General features: G+C 37.4%; 1 long non-coding RNA gene across 1 annotated transcript in view; it reads right to left on the bottom strand.

Moving 5' to 3' along the window:
- Positions 1-12,445: 12,445 nt before the first annotated feature.
- Positions 12,446-20,528, bottom strand: part of LOC309823383 — a 110,840-nt gene continuing 102,757 nt past the window's right edge. The window contains exon 3 of the long non-coding RNA XR_014296822.1: positions 12,446-12,536. This is a non-coding gene — a long non-coding RNA (uncharacterized lncRNA). The remainder of the gene's footprint in view (positions 12,537-20,528) is intronic.

Raw genomic sequence — 20,528 nt, 5'->3', positions numbered from 1 at the left:
GAAAGTGGGAATAGAGGAACATACCTCAACATAATAAAGGCCATATATGACAAACCTACAGCTAACATCATACTCAATGGTGAAAAGGTGAAAGCATTTCCTCTCAGATCAGGAAAAAAAAACAATGTCCACTCTCACCGCTCTTATTCAACATAGTTTTGGTAGTCCTAGCCATGGCAATCAGAGACGAAAAAGAAATAAAGGGAATCCAAATTGGAAAGAAGTAAAATTGTCACTGTTGGCAGATGACATGATACTATACATAGAAAATTCTAAAGATGCTACCAGAAAATTACTAGAGCTGCTCAATGAAGTTGTTAAAGTTGCAGGATACAAAATTAATATACAGAAATCTGTTGCATTTCTATACACTAACAACAAGAGATCAGAAAGAGAAATTAAAGAAACAATGCCATTTACCATTGCATCAAAAAGAGTAAAATACATAGGAATAAACCTACCTAAGGAGGCAAAAGACCTGTACTCCAAAAACTATAAGACGCTGATGAAAGAAATCGAAAATGACACAAACAGATGGAAAGATATACCATGTTCTTGGATTGGAACAATCAATATTGTCAAAATGACTATACTGCCCAAGGCAATCTGCAGATTCAATGCAATCCCCATCAAATTATCAATGGCATTTTCCACATAACTAGAACAAAAAAATCTTAAACTCTGTATGGAGACACAGAAGACCCCAAATAGCCAAAGCAATCCTGAGAAAGAAAAACGGAGGTGGAGGAATCAGGCTCCCTGACTTCAGACTATACTACAAAGCTACAGTCATCAAAACAGTATGGCACTGGCACAAAAACAGAAATATAGATCAATGGAACAGGATAGAAAGCCCAGAAATAAACCCATGCACCTATGGTCAATTAATCTACAACAAAGGAGGCAAGAAAATACAATGGAGAAAAGACAGTCTCTTCAATAAGTGGTGCTGGGAAAACTGGACAGCTACACGTAAAAAAAATGAAATTAGAACATTCTCTAGAACACCACACAGAAAAATAAACTCAAAATGGATTAGAGAACTGTAAGACAAGATACTATAAAACTTTTAGAGAAAAAGATAGGTAGAACATTCTTTGACATAAGTCACAACAATATCTTTTTTTGATCCATCTCCTAGAGTAAGGGAAATAAAAATAAACAAATGGGACCTACTCAAACTCAAAGGCTTTTGCACAGCAAAGGAAACCATAAACAAAAAGAAAAGACAACCCACAGGATGGGAGAAAATATTTGCAAACAATGTGACCGACATGAGCTTAATCTTCAAAATTTACAAACAGCTCATGCAGGTCAATATTAAAAAAATCAAACAACCCAATCAAAAAATGGGCAGATGATCTAAATAGACATTTCTCCAAAGAAGACATACAGTTGGCCAAGAGGCACATGAAAAGATGCTCAACGTTGTTAATTATTAGAGAAAACTACAATGAGATATCACCTCACACCAGTCAGAATGGCCATCATCAAAAAGTATACAAACAGGGGCTTCCCTGGTCTCAGTGGTTGAGAGTCTGCTTGCTGATGCAGGGGACGCGGGTTCGTGCCTCGGTCCGGGAGGATCCCACATGCCGTGGAGCGGCTGGGCCCATGAGCCACGGCCACTGAGCCTGCACGTCCAGAGCCTGTGCTCCGTGGTGGGAGGGGCCACAGCAGTGAGAGGCTCGTGTACCACACACACACAAAAAAGTATACAAACAATAAATGCTGGAGAGAGTGTGGAGAAAAGGGAACACTCCTACACCGTTGGTGGGATGTAAATTGGTGCAGCCACTATGGAGAACAGTATGGAGTTTCCTTAAGAAACTAAAAACAGAGCTACCACATGATCCAGCAATCTCACTCCTGGGCGTATACCCAGAGAAAACATGGTTTGAAACATGCACCTCAATGTTCATTGCAGCACTGTTTACAATAGCCAAGACATGGAAGCAACCTAAATGTCCACTGACAGAGGAATGGATAAAGAAGATGTGGCACATATATACAATGGAATATTACTCAGCCATTAAAAAGAATGAAATAATGCCTTTTGCAGCAACATGGTTGGACTTGGGGATTATCATACTAAGTGAAGTAAGTCAGACAGAGAAAGACAAATAGCATATGATATCGCTTATATGTGAAATCTAAGAAAAAAAAATACAAACGAACTTATTTACAAAACAGAAACAGACTCACAGGCTTAGAGAACAAATTTATGGTTACCAAGGGGGAAAGGTGGGAGGAGGGACAGATTGGGAGTTTGGGATTGACATGTACACACTGCTATATTTAAAATAGGTACACAACAAAGACATCCTGTGTACCACAGGGAACTCTGCCCCATACTCTATAATAACCTAAATGGGAAAAGAATTTGAAAAAGAATAGATACAGGTATATGTGTAACTGAATCACTTTGCTGTACACCTGAAACTAACACCACATTGTTAACTCTATTCCGATATAAAATAAAAATTAAAAAAAAAATAAAATAAAACTGAAGCCCTGACCACTCATTTTACTTTCTTTAGCCTCAGATTTAAGAAAAAATAATGAGGTTTGGTTATATGAGCCCTAAGACCTTCTTCAGCTCTAATATTCCATATTTTATGTTCCAAAGTAAATAACACGAACCCTTAATATTTTAAATTTCCTCCAACTGAAAACTTTCTTAACAGTGATGAAATAAAATTCATTTAGTTTTCCCTTTACCTCAGTTTTCAGTTAGCAATTACAAATTTTGTAATTATTTAATTAACGTCTTTCTATTTCACTGTTTTGTAACAGTCATAAGGGCAAAGAGCATGTCTATTTTATTTATCATTCATCCACAGCACATACCATCATGCCTGGCATGTAGCAAGTACCCTGAAAACATTCATATAAAATGGATAAATCAACAAATGAATGGTTGAAACAGACTCCCTTCTTTCTGTTGAAAGAAAGATCCTTGGATATAGAAGAAGCAGGCTGGGTTCCAAACACCCCACTTGTCTCCATTCCTGGGGTACACAGGTCTCCAGAGCCTTCTGTTTTCTTGATCCAGACATTTGGGGGTCACTCCTGGGTCCTAAAAGGATTTCCAGGTGATTGCCTATGTAACCTTGGGCTCATCACAACATAGTAATGAAATGTGCAACTACTTACAGAATAGATCCACTTATTAATAGTTGCTTATCAGTAATCAATGCTGCACTGACCGCCTTTTTAAATGACTCCTCCCAATCTTTTGAACTGTTTTTTTCCAACAAGCATTGAGTCTGTGATAGCATCTCTCTGAGGTCATTACCCTAGCAGTCAGCTCTTTTGATCTGTTTCCTGATTCATCTACCAGGCTCCGGAAGAAAGTTTTTGCTATCCTGGCAATCATCACGAACAAATAATTCTAGGCTTAATCCTCTTAAAATAAAACTCCTTCTTATCTGTGGCTATAAGCTAAGATCTTCTAGGAAAGGCTTTGCTGAGAATAACCCACTCTGTTCTTATGGCTTGGACTTTGGCTCTCTGAATACCTGAACTCTCCATGACCCTCTTAAATAAAGACAGTATTGGTTTGGCTGTTGCTCTGGACGCCAGATGGGCAGGAAACCCATCTCCTTTATAAGTGCATACTTAAAAAATACACATAATTTTACTATTACTTTTATCTGCCATGCATTTTAATTTTATGAACAGAAACATCCTACATAATATTCTTAATCAATCTTTTAAGAAAAAAAATCACAGTGAACTTGAATTAGATTCTTTGAATGAAAGGCAAGCAAAAAGCAACAAACATACATCGATCACCTACCTATTCTGTGTCAGACACTATGCTAGGCATCTCATGTGCTCTGTAGCAAGAAAAAACCCACTATTTAGGCAGGGACATTCTATTGTTCCATTACATTTTTAGTCATAGAAATTCAAATAGACTATTTCTCTTGGATACAGCCCACAACTCTAGAGATATTTAAAAATAACTAAGTGACGTTGTTACTGATGGATTTATCTGCCTTAAAGAGAATTAGTGAACTGCATAGCATCATCCCTCATATATAAGTATGAGACTACTGATCCACTCCCAGAGGGTTAACCCCCTTGGAGCTATCTAGCTGCTACGGTCATTGATTTTCATTGATTCTTCACTAGGTTCTCACTTTCTGATTCCTTGTGTTGTATTTTCAACACAAATATTACTACTAGGCCATACTACCCCTTTGTGAGATTCAATTTAATAGTCTGCCAAATGAATGCATTATCAAATCTTGGGTCACTGTATTGAGGATTCTGAAGGCAAATATGAGTTCATCATGAAAAAGCTCTGGGATTGATTAACAGTGGCTGCCATTTGTACAAGACGGCAGTAGTGACGTGTATGCTAGGTACTGCCATCTAGGTGAGAGATGGCTGAGGAAAAATCAAAATTTGTCTCCTAAAAAAATGTGTCCTAAAGTTGGCCTGGTACCCAATAAAAAGGTACACATCCTATTATTTCTCTTCTTCACCATCCCCAGAAAGGAAGATCTATTTCTTACGATAAATGTGTTGCATAAGCTTCTTTTTGATACACTATAATTATTGAAGCTAACTTTTATAAACTAGATTAAAAAATCAATAAAAATAGCATGGACCTGTGTACCCCAGGAATGGAGACAAGTGGGGTGTTTGGAACCCAGCCTGCTTCTTCTATATCCAAGGATCTTTCTTTCAACAGAAAGAAGGGAGTCTGTTGTATTTTTAAAGAAAAATACATTCTTCACTCCAAACTACTGACTTAAAAATGCATTATTAAGGACATGATTTTATTTCTTAAAATTCCTTTTTAAGAGAGTTAACTTGTACTTCCAGTGACCCAATGAAATTCTGCCATAATCTGAGGACAGAAGATATTGAAATGGATGATATCATCATGCTATTTACCAATGAAACTTTTTCTCTTCAAGTATTGAAAGGGATCCAAAGAATAAGGGAAAAAACCCTAGGGCAGAGGAATGAGACACTCTCATAGAAATTCTAACAGCATCAATTCTCAAAATGTACTGCTAAATATGAGTTATAAACATTGCCTCCATTTTCAGCATCTAGAAATAATCTTTAGTTGTTATATATCCCTTATGCACTTCATAATTCAGGACCCAAGTCTGAGTCTCAGAGAGAATTCACTTATGTCTGAAGTACAGAGAGTTTGAATTTTTCCCCTAAAAGCAATCATACACATGGTTTAAAGAACATCAAAGCCAAGAAAGTAGCACCATATAATAAGCTTTCTATCAGAGCTCTCTATAAGTACTGAAGTCAGGTCAAACATCCAAGGTGTCCATTAGTGGTAATAAGAAAGGAACACAAAATAAAACTTGCTACCACTTAAAGCTGTACCAGCGTGGATAGCCTCACAAGGAAGTCAAAACATCAAAAGGATCTGGCTAATCCTCTACACCACTGGCAATTTTTACCACTTAATACTGTGGGAGGCATATTTTTTATTCTGTGAGTTATCATTTGAAAACAAATTTCCTAGAGAGTTAGAAAAAAGAGAAAGAGAATGAACATTTAGGTAAGTACCCAAGGAAAATGAAGGAGAATACATAGTTGTTAGGACATTTACACAACATAGTTTTTAAAGATGAAGGTCACTTTTTCTTTAAGGGATGGTAAACTTTCAGAGAATGAACAGATACAACACATTTTTAGTAGCTTGGAACTTCAACACTGCTTATATCTGAGAAAGATGGAACATAAATAAGACATTTTGGTTCAGAGAAACAAATTCTCCTTTATATTACCTTATCTTAATTTGAGAAATCATTCTGCATTCCTAAAATGGACTTTCCAATGAGATAAAGTGACATGTTAATTATCTGTTAATTAAATTTTGGAGGTTTTAATTGCAAACGTAAGTATAGTTCAAAGATGAAGCTATAAAATATTTAATAAATGTTATTGGATGGGGTGTTGTGAAGGATTCAGTGGTAGAAGATATCATATTTGTCCTCAAGGCACTAGCACATTTGTTGTAGAGAAAAGAAACACCTATGATGGCACAGTGTAAAACAATAACTAAAGTACAAGGTCCAATACTACATTAAATGACGTGAATTCTAAAATTAAGAATTCAGCAGAGACTGTGGAAAGTTCAGGAGCTCTCAGAAATGGCTGCAATTTTAATTTCTACTCTGAAAAATAAATAAAATAACATTAATATAGTTTTCATTTTAAAATTAATCTATTTACAAGCCTTCCAGTTCATACTGAATGAGCATGTACAGTGATTATTAGAGATCAGCTAAGCATGACTACAGTTCATTCACTTAATGGCTTATCCTTCAGCTGAACACTGGCCACTCTGATGATTTTGACTGTTACAAAGCCTAAAATTGCTTTTGTCATAAACATATAATATAAATTTAAAATGGATCATGAATCAAAGAGAAAGCACAAGAAACGTTATGTTGAAAAACAAGTGACTCTTAATTGACAAGTGAACTCCGATATGCAAGAAACATCATATTCGCCATCTTTGTTTGTGTACTTAGTTTAAATGGATTCGATGACTCAGTCCTGCTGGGTCAGGGGGGAATTTTACCTTGGTCATGACTGGGATTCCCGGTTCATGGGACATAAAACCTATGACATAAAACCTATGTCCCAGGTTTTACACACAGCTTAGCTGAGGAGGTTTCTCTAGCCTTCTCTTTTCCCTGGTTCTTCTGAGGAGCTTATGTTCTGAGTCTCCTAATTAGTCTGTTAATATCTACTAGCTTTGCTTCTCTGCTATGCTGGGGGTACAGACACTCTGAAGTGTTTTGAAGCCCCAGGGCCTGGACTCCAGCCTCCATAGCACAATGGACATACTCCTCCATGGCATCAAGCAACTTTACTCCAATGCCATGCACTAGGGTGTGGTCTTGCCTTTCCCTCTGATGTCACAACATGGTCAGGCTCTCAGGGTCACAGAGAAGAAAAACCATGAAACATGTTGCCTTTAAATGGTTTCGGCTTTCCTTTACAAACCTTTTTTGAGGCAATGACAGGGCAGATTCTTTTTAGGAGTGAAAACTCCATTTCTTGCGTCTTCAGTAAACACAACTAGCACAAACTGATGGGGAAAAGAGTATAAAGCAGGGAGACTCAGCATACAATTATATTCCACATTTTAGCTTGGGTTAATTTCTGACAAGGCACATACTAGAAATTAAATATGGTTAAAACTACCCTTGAAAAATCCATTTAATTTCCAATAAAGTACAGTATGCTCAACCCTATACTAAAATGTTTATGTGTAAATGATGCAAACATTAGTAATGTAAAAATAAGAGTATTTGTGTAGAGAATTTTAAGTTATCATACATATGTATCCTCCGAACAAATACCTTTTGTTTTTGTTCAGTTGTTCTTTCTTTCACTTAGCCTCTAGAGCATGAGAGTTCGATTTGTATTAGGTCACATGTGAATATCATCCACCCTACAACCTATGCTCAGAAGGAAGGCCAGTTCATTCTCTGGGTATTTCAATCTTTCCAGAGTTGCAACCAGTCTTTTTTTTGATACTGATGAACAACAGAGCCAACTGCTCATTTACAATGTCCAAGCCTTTCCCATGAAAAATTGAGACTTATTGTTAAGGTGAAATGGACTGTCTTCTGATTCAGTCCGGAGAATTTAAATGGTTTTGGACAACCCAATGAGGCCTACCTGACTCTGTGATCCACTTGATTAACCCTTTCTTAAAATCCTATTGTGCATTATCACAGTTTGAGCAAGTGTGGTATCATGCCATCATTAGCATGCAGTGGAGGACCACTGAAATAGACATGACCATATCCCAGGGGTCTAATACAGAAACAGTCAGAAAAAGCACTGATGAATTGCTTTGAATGCCAAGCCAAGACATTTATTTTTTGCCATGCAGTAAGATGTTGTAATATATTTCTATGAGATTACTTACCAGAGGGAAAACTATTTGGTATTCTAATAATGAAAACTGAAAAAGAATTATAATAAGAGGTGAAACTACCCTACCTTTGATAAGCTGTCTTTCAGAAACAGTATTTACATATATAAAATGCCAACACATAAAATGTAGCCTATTTTCGGGCTTCCCTGGTGGCACAGTGGTTGAGAGTCCGCCTGCCAATGCAGGGGACACGGGTTCGTGCCCTGGTCCGGGAGGATCCCACATGCCGCGGAGCGGCTGCGCCTGTGAGCCATGGCCGCTGAGCCTGCGCGTCCGGAGCCTGTGCTCCGCAACGGGAGAGGCCACAGCAGTGAGAGGCCTGCGTACCGCAAAAACAAAAAAACCAAAACAAAACAAAAAAAAATGTAGCCTATTTTCAAGGCGGACAGAGAAGAAAAAGAAAATAGTATTTGGGACACACGATTAGGTGTAGGGCAGAATTCCTCATAGCATGCATCAGAATCATGAGAGGTTAGGGAAAGGTAGCGAATATTGAGCCTTATCCAGTCTTATTAAATGAGATTATTTGGAGGTGGAGACCACAAATCTGCAAACTTAACATGCTATTTAGATGTTTTTCATGAATGCTCAATGTGAGGACCACTGCAGAAATCAGGTGAGAGGATTGATTCTAACGTGCCATTATTTTCTGAGTAAGTCACTTTTCTGAATTTCAATCTCCTGTTTTGCAAGTAAAGGAAAGTATTATCTGTAGCAACTACACCAGAAAGTTTAGAGGATGACCAAATGAAAGATCAGATATGAAAGCACTTTCAAACTTATAAGTCTGAAACAATACACATTGCTGTAGTTGTGGTCTTTATTACCATGATACCTTGATTCTTCCCTCAAGCTCTGCCTTCCTTCTTCTATTCTGTGTGGTGCCATACCCTGTGGGAACCCAGGCCCAGTAGCCACTAATCTTTGTAAGAGAAGAGTCTGTGATCCAGTCAATGAAAGTATCAAAGCTGGAGGGGATTTTAGTGTATTATTTTTAACTTGTCTAATTCAATATTTTATATGTGAAAATGTTGAGGCTTAGAGATTTGAAGTCACTTTATCAAGCCTTTTTCATATTAGAACGTTAAGGATAATAGTTTTTATTTTAAAAGTTTATCACATATAGATATGCATTCATGAGTATGTCGGTTCTAAACTTTGTTTGCTCTTTCTTTCCCACTTGTGAACAAACATGTCAAAAAACGGTTATTAGAAGGCCTGAGCCAAAGTTCCACGTTGGTGTGATTGCTCCTATAGCAAGAGGAGTGTCTGCTATCTGGATGAATTTTTACAGCTTAATTCCAAAGTCCCAGTTTACATTTGTTTGAGATATCCCTGATCTTTGTACTTTCTATAAACACCTTAGGCTTCAACAAAAATAGCCGTATACAAGTCAAGAAATCTGCTCAACACTGATAGAATATTTTGGTTGATAATCTGTAATCACAGATAGTAAGCATGACTGTTTCTAAATATAATCAACCACAGAATGAAAGGAAAGACCTAAGACCTAAGAAGACCTTAGAATAATATAAACTATGTTTTCCATTTTACAGAAACACAAACTGAGGCCAAGAAATATTATTTTGCACCAAAGAAGTTTGAGATTATGGTAGAATACCACCCTGATTTACTAACATATAATGCAAATCAGTTTTTACATCACAGGTTGCTAATTAAAAAAAAAAACAAGCTTCCCTGCAAAGTACAATCTCACATCCAATGCCAGCTTTGCAGAAAGAGTAGTTAACAGGCTGCTAAATATTCCCTCCTCTAGTGTGCATTATTGGACTGATAAAACATCTGAAGGCATGGAGCACAATCTGATGTGTGAATGTTGTGAGGCAGAGTCTTTCATTTTAATTACACTTATTCCTCAACCTTAACCCTATTTCTCAGAAAACTAGTCAAACTGTTTTTAAATCCACATCCTCAGGATTATGCTAATTTAGGTTTCTATTTTATGTATACAATCCATTTCTTTTTTTTTTTGGTATGTGGGCCTCTCACTGTTGTGGCCTCTCCCGTTGTGGAGCACAGGCTCCAGACGCACAGGCTCAGCGGCCATGGCTCACAGGCTCAGCCGCTCCGCGGCATGTGGGATCTTCCCACACGAACCCGTGTCCCCTGCATTGGCAGGCGGACTCTCAACCACTGCGCCACCAGGAAAGCCCAACCCATTTCTTAATATCAAAAAATAAAAACAAAATTCAGATTTTACCATCTTCTGTTTCAAAATAACAAGGTTATTATATCAAGTGACTTAAATTCCATGGATGAAAATAGGTTTCCCAGGGTATTATTTTATATTACTTTCAGTGAAATTTTCTGTATCATGATGCATGCTATAAAGACCTGCTCTTAGTAAGGTCACAAATAAAATATACAGTGGATTATTAAACACTCAAAGAAGGAACAATACACAAAGGTACTGCATATGGGAAATCAGCCAACAAATAAAATGTCAGCTCTGCCAGCAGCCAATACATGGATAAAGACAAGTGTTCACTAGGAGGAAAAGTAGTTCTGAATGATGATAATTGTGTAAAAATGCCATAATACAAGAGCCTTTTTCCAAATAAGAAATAGATGTGATTTGTCATGCTGTTTAGATTTAAAGCTATTTTTAGCACACTGCAGAAAAAGAAATATATTTCAAAAATGAAAGTGACCAACCATCAAGCGTATTTTCTGACATGAAAGGTTACACAAGAACTTTTTGGTAGTGAAGGATAAGCATTATGGTCTGGATTTTACTTTATGCCAAAAGAAAACTCATTTTGCTAAATCAGCAGTGAATGATGTTTGATTTGTTGCAGTTACATTTTTTAAGTAAAATTAAATAATATTCATAATAAATTCTTCACATGAAAGGCTTTGAGATAGTAGAGCTTGTTTTATGTTATGAGAAAAAAAGACATACATGGTCAACATAAAAATAGCTCTTAGTATTAACAATATTGAGGCATCATCATAATCTTTCTTTTTTATTCTTTTACTTCATTCCTCATCCTCTTGTAGATATGTATTTATGTCTATTCATTTCAGACGGCTTATATAATATACAATTAATACCCACATAATTTTCAAAAAATCATATTATTTTATACCCAGTAAAGCCTAATTAACAGGATAAATATGTGAGATCCTTTATTAACCAAAGATTATTCTTCCACATTCTTCCTCTGTAATTACTATAATAAAACAAATCTTATAAAATTGAAATAATACATGAAGGTGTATATAACTAGGAACATACTTAATTGCACAAATGCCAGAACACAGGCATGGTGGATTTAGGCTACTAGCGACCTTAATTAAAGAGAATTAGATTTAGTGCCCAAATATACAACTCAAGAAAAAAAAGGTAAAAATGAACATTCCAAGACTTTTTCTCACTCCTGAAACCAATGAAAGCAAAGGTTATTTTGATTCCTATTTGAACCAGACAGCTTAAATTTTGTTCATTAAACCACACTGAATATAATATTCCATTAGCTCTCTGACACCAAGGAGATTACATTGAGTTGGGTAGTTGAAATTTACTACTAAATAATATACAGGAGTTAATACTACTAATAAAAATGTTGCAACAAGTACTAAATACAGGTTACTGAGTTCATGGAGAGTATACTCTCTTGGGCAGCTCATCATCTGGGGAGTCTGGAGACATGGTAGACTTAACCAGAGACTTCAAGATAGGAAAGCCTGGAGTAGAAAGAAAGGGTAGAAGAGCTCAAAGGGAACAAACTGGGTTAGTGGAATATGAAGTAGCTTTGATTCTAGCCATTTGGTGACAGTAATTAGAGAAGAATGAGGGAGATACGGTTTAAAAGATCATTTGGGCAGGAATGAGATTGGGTTAGTTCAATGCCTGATCACTAAAGGCTTGATGAACTCAACTGATGATTATTTCACCTTAAACCTGCATTTTGTACACAAATAGAAAATGGATCTAGAGATCTAAACATTTTTCATGTTTTTCCTTCTTAGTGGGGCTAAATTATTCAATGGCTACAGGATATAACAATTCTCAGCTATCACAACCAAGTTTCCTTCTAGTAACAGTGCATGTTCTTGCTTTTCTTCTCCACAGCACAAAGGGTTTCAAATCCCAGCACCATCTGCATTATTTAGAAAGAGATTTTCCTTTGTACAAGGTGACCAGGATAGCTTTGTCACTGCAATTTGTCATGCATTTTCTGCTTTCAGTACTTGGTCCCCACTGCACTGAAGTCCTAGCCCCCTGAGCTCAAAGCCTCTCTTTAACACAAATGACAAGTTAATGATTAGTAAAAACACAAAGCAGGGGGTTAATGACCGGAGCTGAAATTATGGACTTCATTTCCATCAGTTCAGCAGAGTCTGAAACAGCCAAAGAAAGGAAAGAGGTCCTGCTAATGCAGCTGCTCCTAAGCATGAGGGCAGCTTAACATTAACTTCCAGTCAGTGATCCACAACTCTCGCGGGGAAACTCACCATTCTCCAGTTCATTGGGATGTGCTGCTCCCTGTGGACTCCAGACGGTTCCCTATTACTCAGATAGCAGCTGGGCGCCTGATAACAAGTTAGGTTTTCATTTACGAGATGCCTGGAAGATAACATAGGACAGAGCCCAGTAAAGATTTTTATTTGCATCTGTGAGGTGATTACAGCCTACTTCAGAAGATGAGCAGTGATTTGGAGCAGGGAGATGGCACCTTTCCATCTGTTCCCTTCTCTAGACCTCCTCAGAAACAGTTTATTTCTAATGGAATCCTGATCATACCACTCTCTTTCTTAAAACTATTAAATAGTTCACTATTGCTCTTAAGATAAAGACTGAGTTTCTTAATATGGTCTAGTCTCCTGCCTGGTCTGGCCCCAGCTGACCTCTCCAGTGTTAACCCACATTGAGATTCTCATTTCCATTCTCTGTACTCCAGTCAGAGTGGCCTTCTTTCAGCAGCTCCAGAGTACCTTGCTGGGTGCTGCCACAGGGCCTTTGCACATATTGTTCCAGCTTTCTGAAATGCTCTTTCCCTTTCTTCAGATATCTTAGCTCACATAGTCCTTAGGAAAGCTCTTCTCTGATCTCTCTGGTTAAATCAAATCAAATCCTTCCTAGAGATGCAATCAGAACACTGTACAACTCATTTACATACATTCGCATAACTAGCTTTTAATGACTGTCTCCCTTTCTAGATGGTAAGCTCTATGATATCAGGTGAGCTCTATGAAATCAAGTATTGTTCACCTTTGGATAACCAATCACCCAGTACATTGATAGGCAAATAGAGGACACTCATTAAATATTTGTGAAATGAAACGATATATCAGGAGAAATAAAATCATAGCGATGAAAAGTGCTATACACACAGAGACATATATGTACGTGTATACAAAAACAACACACAGTGGTTTTACAATTATAGAATTTGTAGAACACTTTGAAGAATATCAGAACACAAAAATGAGGCTCAAGACTATAAAAGGACAGGTTAAAAAAAATAACAAGAAGAATTGAGTACAAAGAAAAAATATAGCAATTAAAACCAGAATCATTGTACAAAATTCTTTTACATTAATCATATAGCCTATAATTTATATAAAATAAAATAATAAACTCATAGATTATTAAATTACACTGTTGTAGCTAAACCTGTGAAATGGAAATATCATCACGATACGAAGATTAAATGTACCCCATGCTTGAAGATTATGTTAAAAAAAAAAGAATATGTTAACCTTCTTTGATAGAAGAAAGTAAAACTATGCTTTCTCCTGACTCTAGATAAATGCAAGAATTATTTCCACCTAAAATTCAGAAGTGTTCTTACAGGTAGATAAGACACCAACACCACAGGTGATGATAACTCAAGGTTATGATCATAATCTTGGTCTTTTTTTTCTGCAGGGGAAGACTCATGACAGCTGTGTGCTAGCATAGAACAGGCATGTGCTGCATCTCAAACACCACTACTTTACTTTCTTCCTAGTGTCAAGGACAAATTTAACTTGTAGACCCTGCCCTCTTCACCACTAAGCTGACAGAATAAAAGGGCCAATTTCAAATGGATTTTCAGCTTTCAAAAATGAAAGCATATAAGATATAGTCTAAAAATTTTGACTTCAGAACATTGCTTCAAACTAACAATTAATATTTTTAAATGTCAAATCATTTTTTGCTTTTCACTTAACATAGACAGTTAACAGAATAGGAAAATCACCATTAAAATGTGTGCTCTGCAGTATCAGACATTCACAACATACTATAATGCAGGCATAGGCATTTATATAAATGTTAATAGCAGTGGAAAAACAATTTGGGTTTTTTAGGGCGAAATTGAGTTATATTTGCCAAATAAAAATAAGCATTTCCATTGATAAATTTTAATAAGGCTTAATTACTACCTGTATCATGTTATTGGGGATATATGTATAATTTCGATTCATATGTAGAGCACAGAGTTTTGCCACATCTAAACCACTGCTCCGCCAATTTCCAATAAAATTGTTTGTTTCAAAGTCACATCATCAGGCTATGTCACATCCCCTTCTTTCCTGAAGTTGACAACATCCTTAGCCACTTCAGCATTTTTACTACTTTCTTCCTCTCAACTTGTCAGGAGACTTCAGGGTCTCTGTCACAGAGTTTATGAGCCTGGATGTCTTTACCTTCATAAACCTAAGGCCCCTTCCCCCTACTCTGCACCAGGTTTTCATATCTATAGTCACATTTGAAATTGTTTCATCTCTGAACCTTAAAGAGCACTCTTCCTTTTTCCCAGTGTCCTCACTTCCGTATCTCCCTCTGCCCATGTACTGACTTCAGAAATTCTTCAGTACTTCAGAATATCATTTTTTTCTTGCCTCTCTATAATCCCACTTTTAACTCCTATTCTTTCTCTAACTACCCCAAACTCCATACTTCCTAAACTCCGAACCAATCCATTTGTCCACTGTTTCTGGTTTGTGCCTTAGTGATCCTGGAGAAAATCCATTTGTTTGAGATAAGCAAAGATCCCGGGACCTCAACTTCAGCCTAGGAACACTTTAACATGGCTGTTTCAGTTTTCTATTGCTGTGTAACAAAGTACTATAAGGTACTACAGCTAAAAACAATATCCATTTATTATCTCAAAGTTCTGAAGGTAAGAAAAGTTCAGGGCTTCCCTGGTGGCACAGTGGTTGAGAGTCCACCTGCCGATGCAGGGGACACGGGTTCGTGCCCCGGTCCGGGAGGATCCCACATGCCGCGGAGCAGAAAGGCCCGTGAGCCATGGCCGCTGAGCCTGTGCGTCCGGAGCCTGTGCTCCGCAAAGGGAGAGGCCACAACAGTAAGAGGCCCGCGTAACGCAAAAAAAGAAAAAAAAAAAAAAGAAAAAGTTCAGGCAGGCTTTGTTGAGTTCTCTACATAAAGTCTCATAAAGGTGAAATTAAGGTGATGACTAGGATGGGCTCTGATCTGGAGGCTCTGGAGGAAGAATTTTCTTCCAAGTTCATTCAGACTGTTGGATGAACCCCACTCCTCACAGTTGTAGGACTGAGGTCCCCATTTACTCGCGGGCTGTTAGCTCAGGGCTGCTGGCAGCTATTAGAAGCCACCTGCATTTCTCATTATATGGCTCCCTCTATCTGCAAAGCCAGCCATGGCTTGTTGAATTCTTCTCATATTTCAAATCTTTGTGATTCTTCCGCACCAGACTAGTAAATACTCCAGTTTAAAAAGGCTCACCTTTTAAGGCCCATCCAGATAATCTCTGTATCTTAAGATCAACTGACAGGCTTTTAATTACATCTGCAACATTCCTTGACAGCAGTACCTAAATTAGTGCTGGACTGAGTGACCAGAGCACACTTACTATGCCTTGAGGGACCATATTTGGAATTCAGCCTACCACCATGGCTCCAGTTAGCTCGATCTGCTACGCTCCCAGACAGCTCTTCCAACCTTCTCAAGACCCCTATTCTACCACTGCTCTTCCTTACTCTCAGAACTAACCCTTCACTTCTCCTTTTTCTGTACAGAGAAATTAGAATGCAATAACTGAAAAGACTCCCATCAAAATTCTGGCCTAGTACTTGGTCCTAGAAAAATACATAAATTATTTTTTTCAGGATTCAAAATATCCTGGCCCTCAACCAACCAAAGTTTTATCCCTTCATTTTCTCACTGAGTTCCAACACTCTACCTCTAAGCTATCTCTCAATTAAATGTTGTATCTTTCAGCATATACCACCTCTTCTTTATAAGTTTTTTCCTTTATTTCCTTTCTATGTATAAACATATGCAAGTTTCTCTCATATATATAAAGACAAATATAAAACAAAACATATCCTCTTTATTTCTTCACCCCTCTCCAGCTATTGTTCGTTTTCTCTCCCTCCTTTGTCTACATTCTCCATTTCAATGTCTGCATTACTACCCAAATAAATTATTGCTTACTCTCTTTTAACATTAATTAATTAATTATTTTTTGGCTGTGTTGGGTCTTTGTTGCTGCACGTGGGCTTTCTCTAGTTGTGACGAGCGGAGGCTACTCTTTGTTGAGGTACACGGGCTTCTCATTGCGATGGCTTCTCTTGCTGCGGAGCACGGGCTCTAGGCGCGCAGGCTCAGTAGTTATGGCGCACGGGCTTAGCTGCTCCGCGGCATGTGGGATCTTCCCGGACCAGGGATCAAACCCGTGTCCCCTGCACTGGCAGGTGGACTCTTAACCACTGTGCCACCAGGAAGTCCCTTTATTGCTTATTCTACTATAATTTCACTGCTGCCTGGATCATTTTACCTGCACCCAGGACCTTTCACACAGTGAAACAGTTCTTTATAAAGCTGTTAATGCCCTTTTAGTACCACAGCTAATGGCTGCCCTTCAATACATTCATGTAAGACTTCTCTATGGCACTTGAAAATATTGATTATTCCTTGCTTTCTGAAATGCTCTTTTCTATAGCTTCTAGGATAGAGCTTGCTACTGACTTTCTTCTTTCCACTCTGGAGAGGCATCCAACAAAACAAATAATGAGGGTTAAGGATACAATCTGACAGGTTAGAGATGTCTCCTAGTGAATATACTCATAACGTATCTCTTTTTTTAGTTTATGCTGATATAAAACTTGGAATGTTTATAGTATCAAAGACAAAATTAAACACCACTTTTGCAGTTAACAAAGCTAATTTCCTATATGATTATGTTTCCCATTTGATCAAATTTCAGACTTTCATTTTTTCTACGTCTTCTGGATGTTTAATTGTGATGATGCTACAATGTAGAGAACATGATATCATGCAAGGCACATTATGATTGGGTAATAGGGACCCAGGACCCTGTCTCTGAATCTTTATTGTTGTGCCTCTGGTCAGGCCATTCTTACTTGGTTATTTTCATGGGCAACTCTTCAGCATTTTCTGTCATTGTTACTAAACGTGCTTTCCTAGGCCCTCATCTCTTTTTGCCTGAAAACGATTTTGTAAGATGATCTCTCTAACTTCCATGGGTTTTAACTACTCCTATATCATTGAAATTTCCAATATCTGTAGCTCTCTCTTGAGTTCAAAATCCCTATAATTCATACTCACACTAAACACATTCATACAAATATTCCATACATGACTACAAATTAAAAAGCCTTGAAGTTGAATGTTATCTCCTCTTGATCCTGTGGTCTCTCTTTCCGTGAAAGGCACTCCTATCTATGTAGTTTACCAAGCTACAGACCCAGAAAGATATCTCTGGTTCCTCTGCCTTATCACCTGGATCACCCCAATCACCAAGGCCTATTGATTCTTACCCTTAAATAGCACCCAGATTCATCTTCTCCTCTCTGTTTGCACTGCCCCTGAATTGATCTGGACCTTCATCATTTCTGGCCCTGGTTACCATTACTTGTCATCACTGGTCTCATCCCCAGGACTCTCCAGTCAAGTCTCCTCTCAGACACTAAAGGACTGTTTCCAAAGTGCAATCTTCTCATGTCACTCATTTTCTTAAAAATGCTCAGTATTTCTTGAAGGGCCTTCAAGGTAAGCCCTACATTTGTAGCCAACATCTACAGCCCATCTTGATGTGCCCCATGACTATGATCCAGTCTCATCCTTCACCAGGCCCTCCCTCAGAAATACTCCTGTCACATTATAGTAACTTATAGAGAAAGACATAGCATTCTCCTACACTTCTGTGCTCTTTCTCACACATTGCTCCCTTTGGAGGCTAAACTGTACTCTCTCTTTAAGACTCCATAGCATTTGACACATTTGGTCTCTTCTTCTCTTGCCTTTTGGGACACCACACTTTATTTTCCTCTTGGTATTTACCACTATGTGATATTCTAGGACACATGTGTAGTTTTATTTGTTTATTGTTTACCTCTCCCACCAGAATTTTTAATCCATGAAGGCAGAAGATTTAATTTGTTCATTAATCTAAGCTCAATGTCTAGAATACTGCCTGGGACACAGTAATAGGTGACTCACAAATATTTGTTGAATAAATTAATCAATCTTCATAAATTTCAGTCTGGCTCTGCCACTTAACAACATGTGACTTTAGGTAAGTTATTTGACCTCTTTGTGCTTCACTTCTGCACACTGGAGTTAATAACTGTACCTACCTCATTGCATTGTTGTGAGCATCACAAGAATTGAGTTAATACATATAAGTGCACATATTAGTGCTCATTAACAGCCATCAGTCATGACCTTTTCAATGCCTTCTATGACTCTCTCCACCCCCTCCCCCTTCTTCCTCCCAGAAATATAGGGCACACAGACAGGAGTGTAAGGAAGAGGGCAATGAATTAGAGGAGTGTATCTGTCTCCGGAAACCAGTCTATACTGTTTAGCTGAGAAGCCAGGGTAGAGTTTCAGAACACTTCAGATTCTCAATAATGTCTAAGTTTTCACAAGTCCTAGGATAGAGATTCAGAAACAGAAATGGTCATGTTCTCTCTACCCTAGATATCATTCAGCTCCATTAGTTAACTTCTAATTAGCTTCACACCTATGATCTCCATCCAAGTATGGTCCTTGTAGAAATCCTGAAGTGGATCCTTTTGTTGTTTGACATCCTCCCCTCACCTCCTCTGTCTGTGCTCTATTCCTGCTCCACCTTCCCCCAGACACCAGCCTTGAGGAGCGTTCCCCAGGAATTAGCTGTCATGGTTGGAAAGAACTGGATAACTTAATTTTAGCTAAGATGTGTACTGATAATGATTTAAGATGTTTCTACTCTTACTGATGTTTGTATTTGAATGTAGAACTTTAAAGACCGAAAATCTTTCAAGTATCAAAAGATTCATAATGGAATATTATGCAATCTTTAAAATAATGTTATAGAAGATATAATGGCAATGAAAAAAGTTCATAATGTATTGCTAAGGGAAAATTGTAAGTTTCAGAAAGAATATGTACAGTGTAATTGTTTCCACCTTTTTTTAAAATACAATTTATATAAGTGTTTAACTGAAATATCTAGGAATTGACTAGGTCAGATAATTAATATTTCCCTCATTAAAGTATTTTAATCCCAAAGAACTCATTTAACAAAGATATTCTAGCACAAAAGAAAATGTGCACACATTTTAGGAAAACTTTTAATATAAATACAATGAAAAACAACTGAAAATGTATTACAATACATACCTGTCATCAGTTTGTATTAGTCAAAATCATCTGGTTGTACCTGAACATTTTATTTAGTGATATAAACACAAAGCACTCATTTTTTGAAAAAGGGGTAAATTACCAAAGGTCAAAAAAAGACCTTAATAAATGGAGCAAGTGAATGGAAAAGCTCATAAGGGGAAAACATGAAATTCTCTCAAAATTAATCTACAAGGTCAATATGCTTACAACTAGTATCACAACTATATTTTTCATGAAACATGACAAACTCCATTGCAATTCATATTGATGAATAAATGTCCAAAAATAGCTAATATAATTCTGAAAAAATAAAGAGGGGAGCTTGCCCTATCGTATTTCAAATATTATTGTTAAACTAAAGGAATACACCAATGTAACCATTTCATTTTTCAAAATAATTATTTTCCTATGGTGGAATGTAAGAATAATTGACACATGGAAAATGGAAGGTGACAGATCTCTGTATACCCCTTTTTATTACACATTATGACTAAAGCATGCTTCATTTCATTCCAAATGCCTGAACTATTAACAAATATTTATATTATTGGTTTGGGGCCTGTCCCTATACTTGCCTGTATCTTCCAATAACTTGGAGACTATTTGGGAATATGAGAAATTCACTTGAAAGTGCTTAAATCCAAATATATGAACAACAACAACAAAAGAACTGATTTACTTAATTTTGAAGAAACCAAAAAAAAATTAGTGTTCAAGAGTATTCAGCTTTTATTATACTCTCCTTATTTCCCAAATATAAAGTACTTTTTGAGGGTGCCTTAACTGCTTTTTGGCTAAGGGCATTCCTTTAATGCGGCCACTACCAAAATCCTGGACAAGATGTCTCCCAACCTCCTCCACAACTGGCTGCAATTGCGCTACTCTTACCTGAAGCCCACATCTTATTATCACCCTGGGCTATGTCCCCAGGGAGATCTGATGGCAAGTGGGAAAGGA

Source organism: Grampus griseus (assembly GCF_964374135.1).
Source record: "Grampus griseus genome assembly, chromosome: 5".
In the NCBI taxonomy this organism is placed as follows: domain Eukaryota; kingdom Metazoa; phylum Chordata; class Mammalia; order Artiodactyla; family Delphinidae; genus Grampus; species Grampus griseus.
This window is presented reverse-complemented; position numbering and strand designations above follow the sequence as displayed.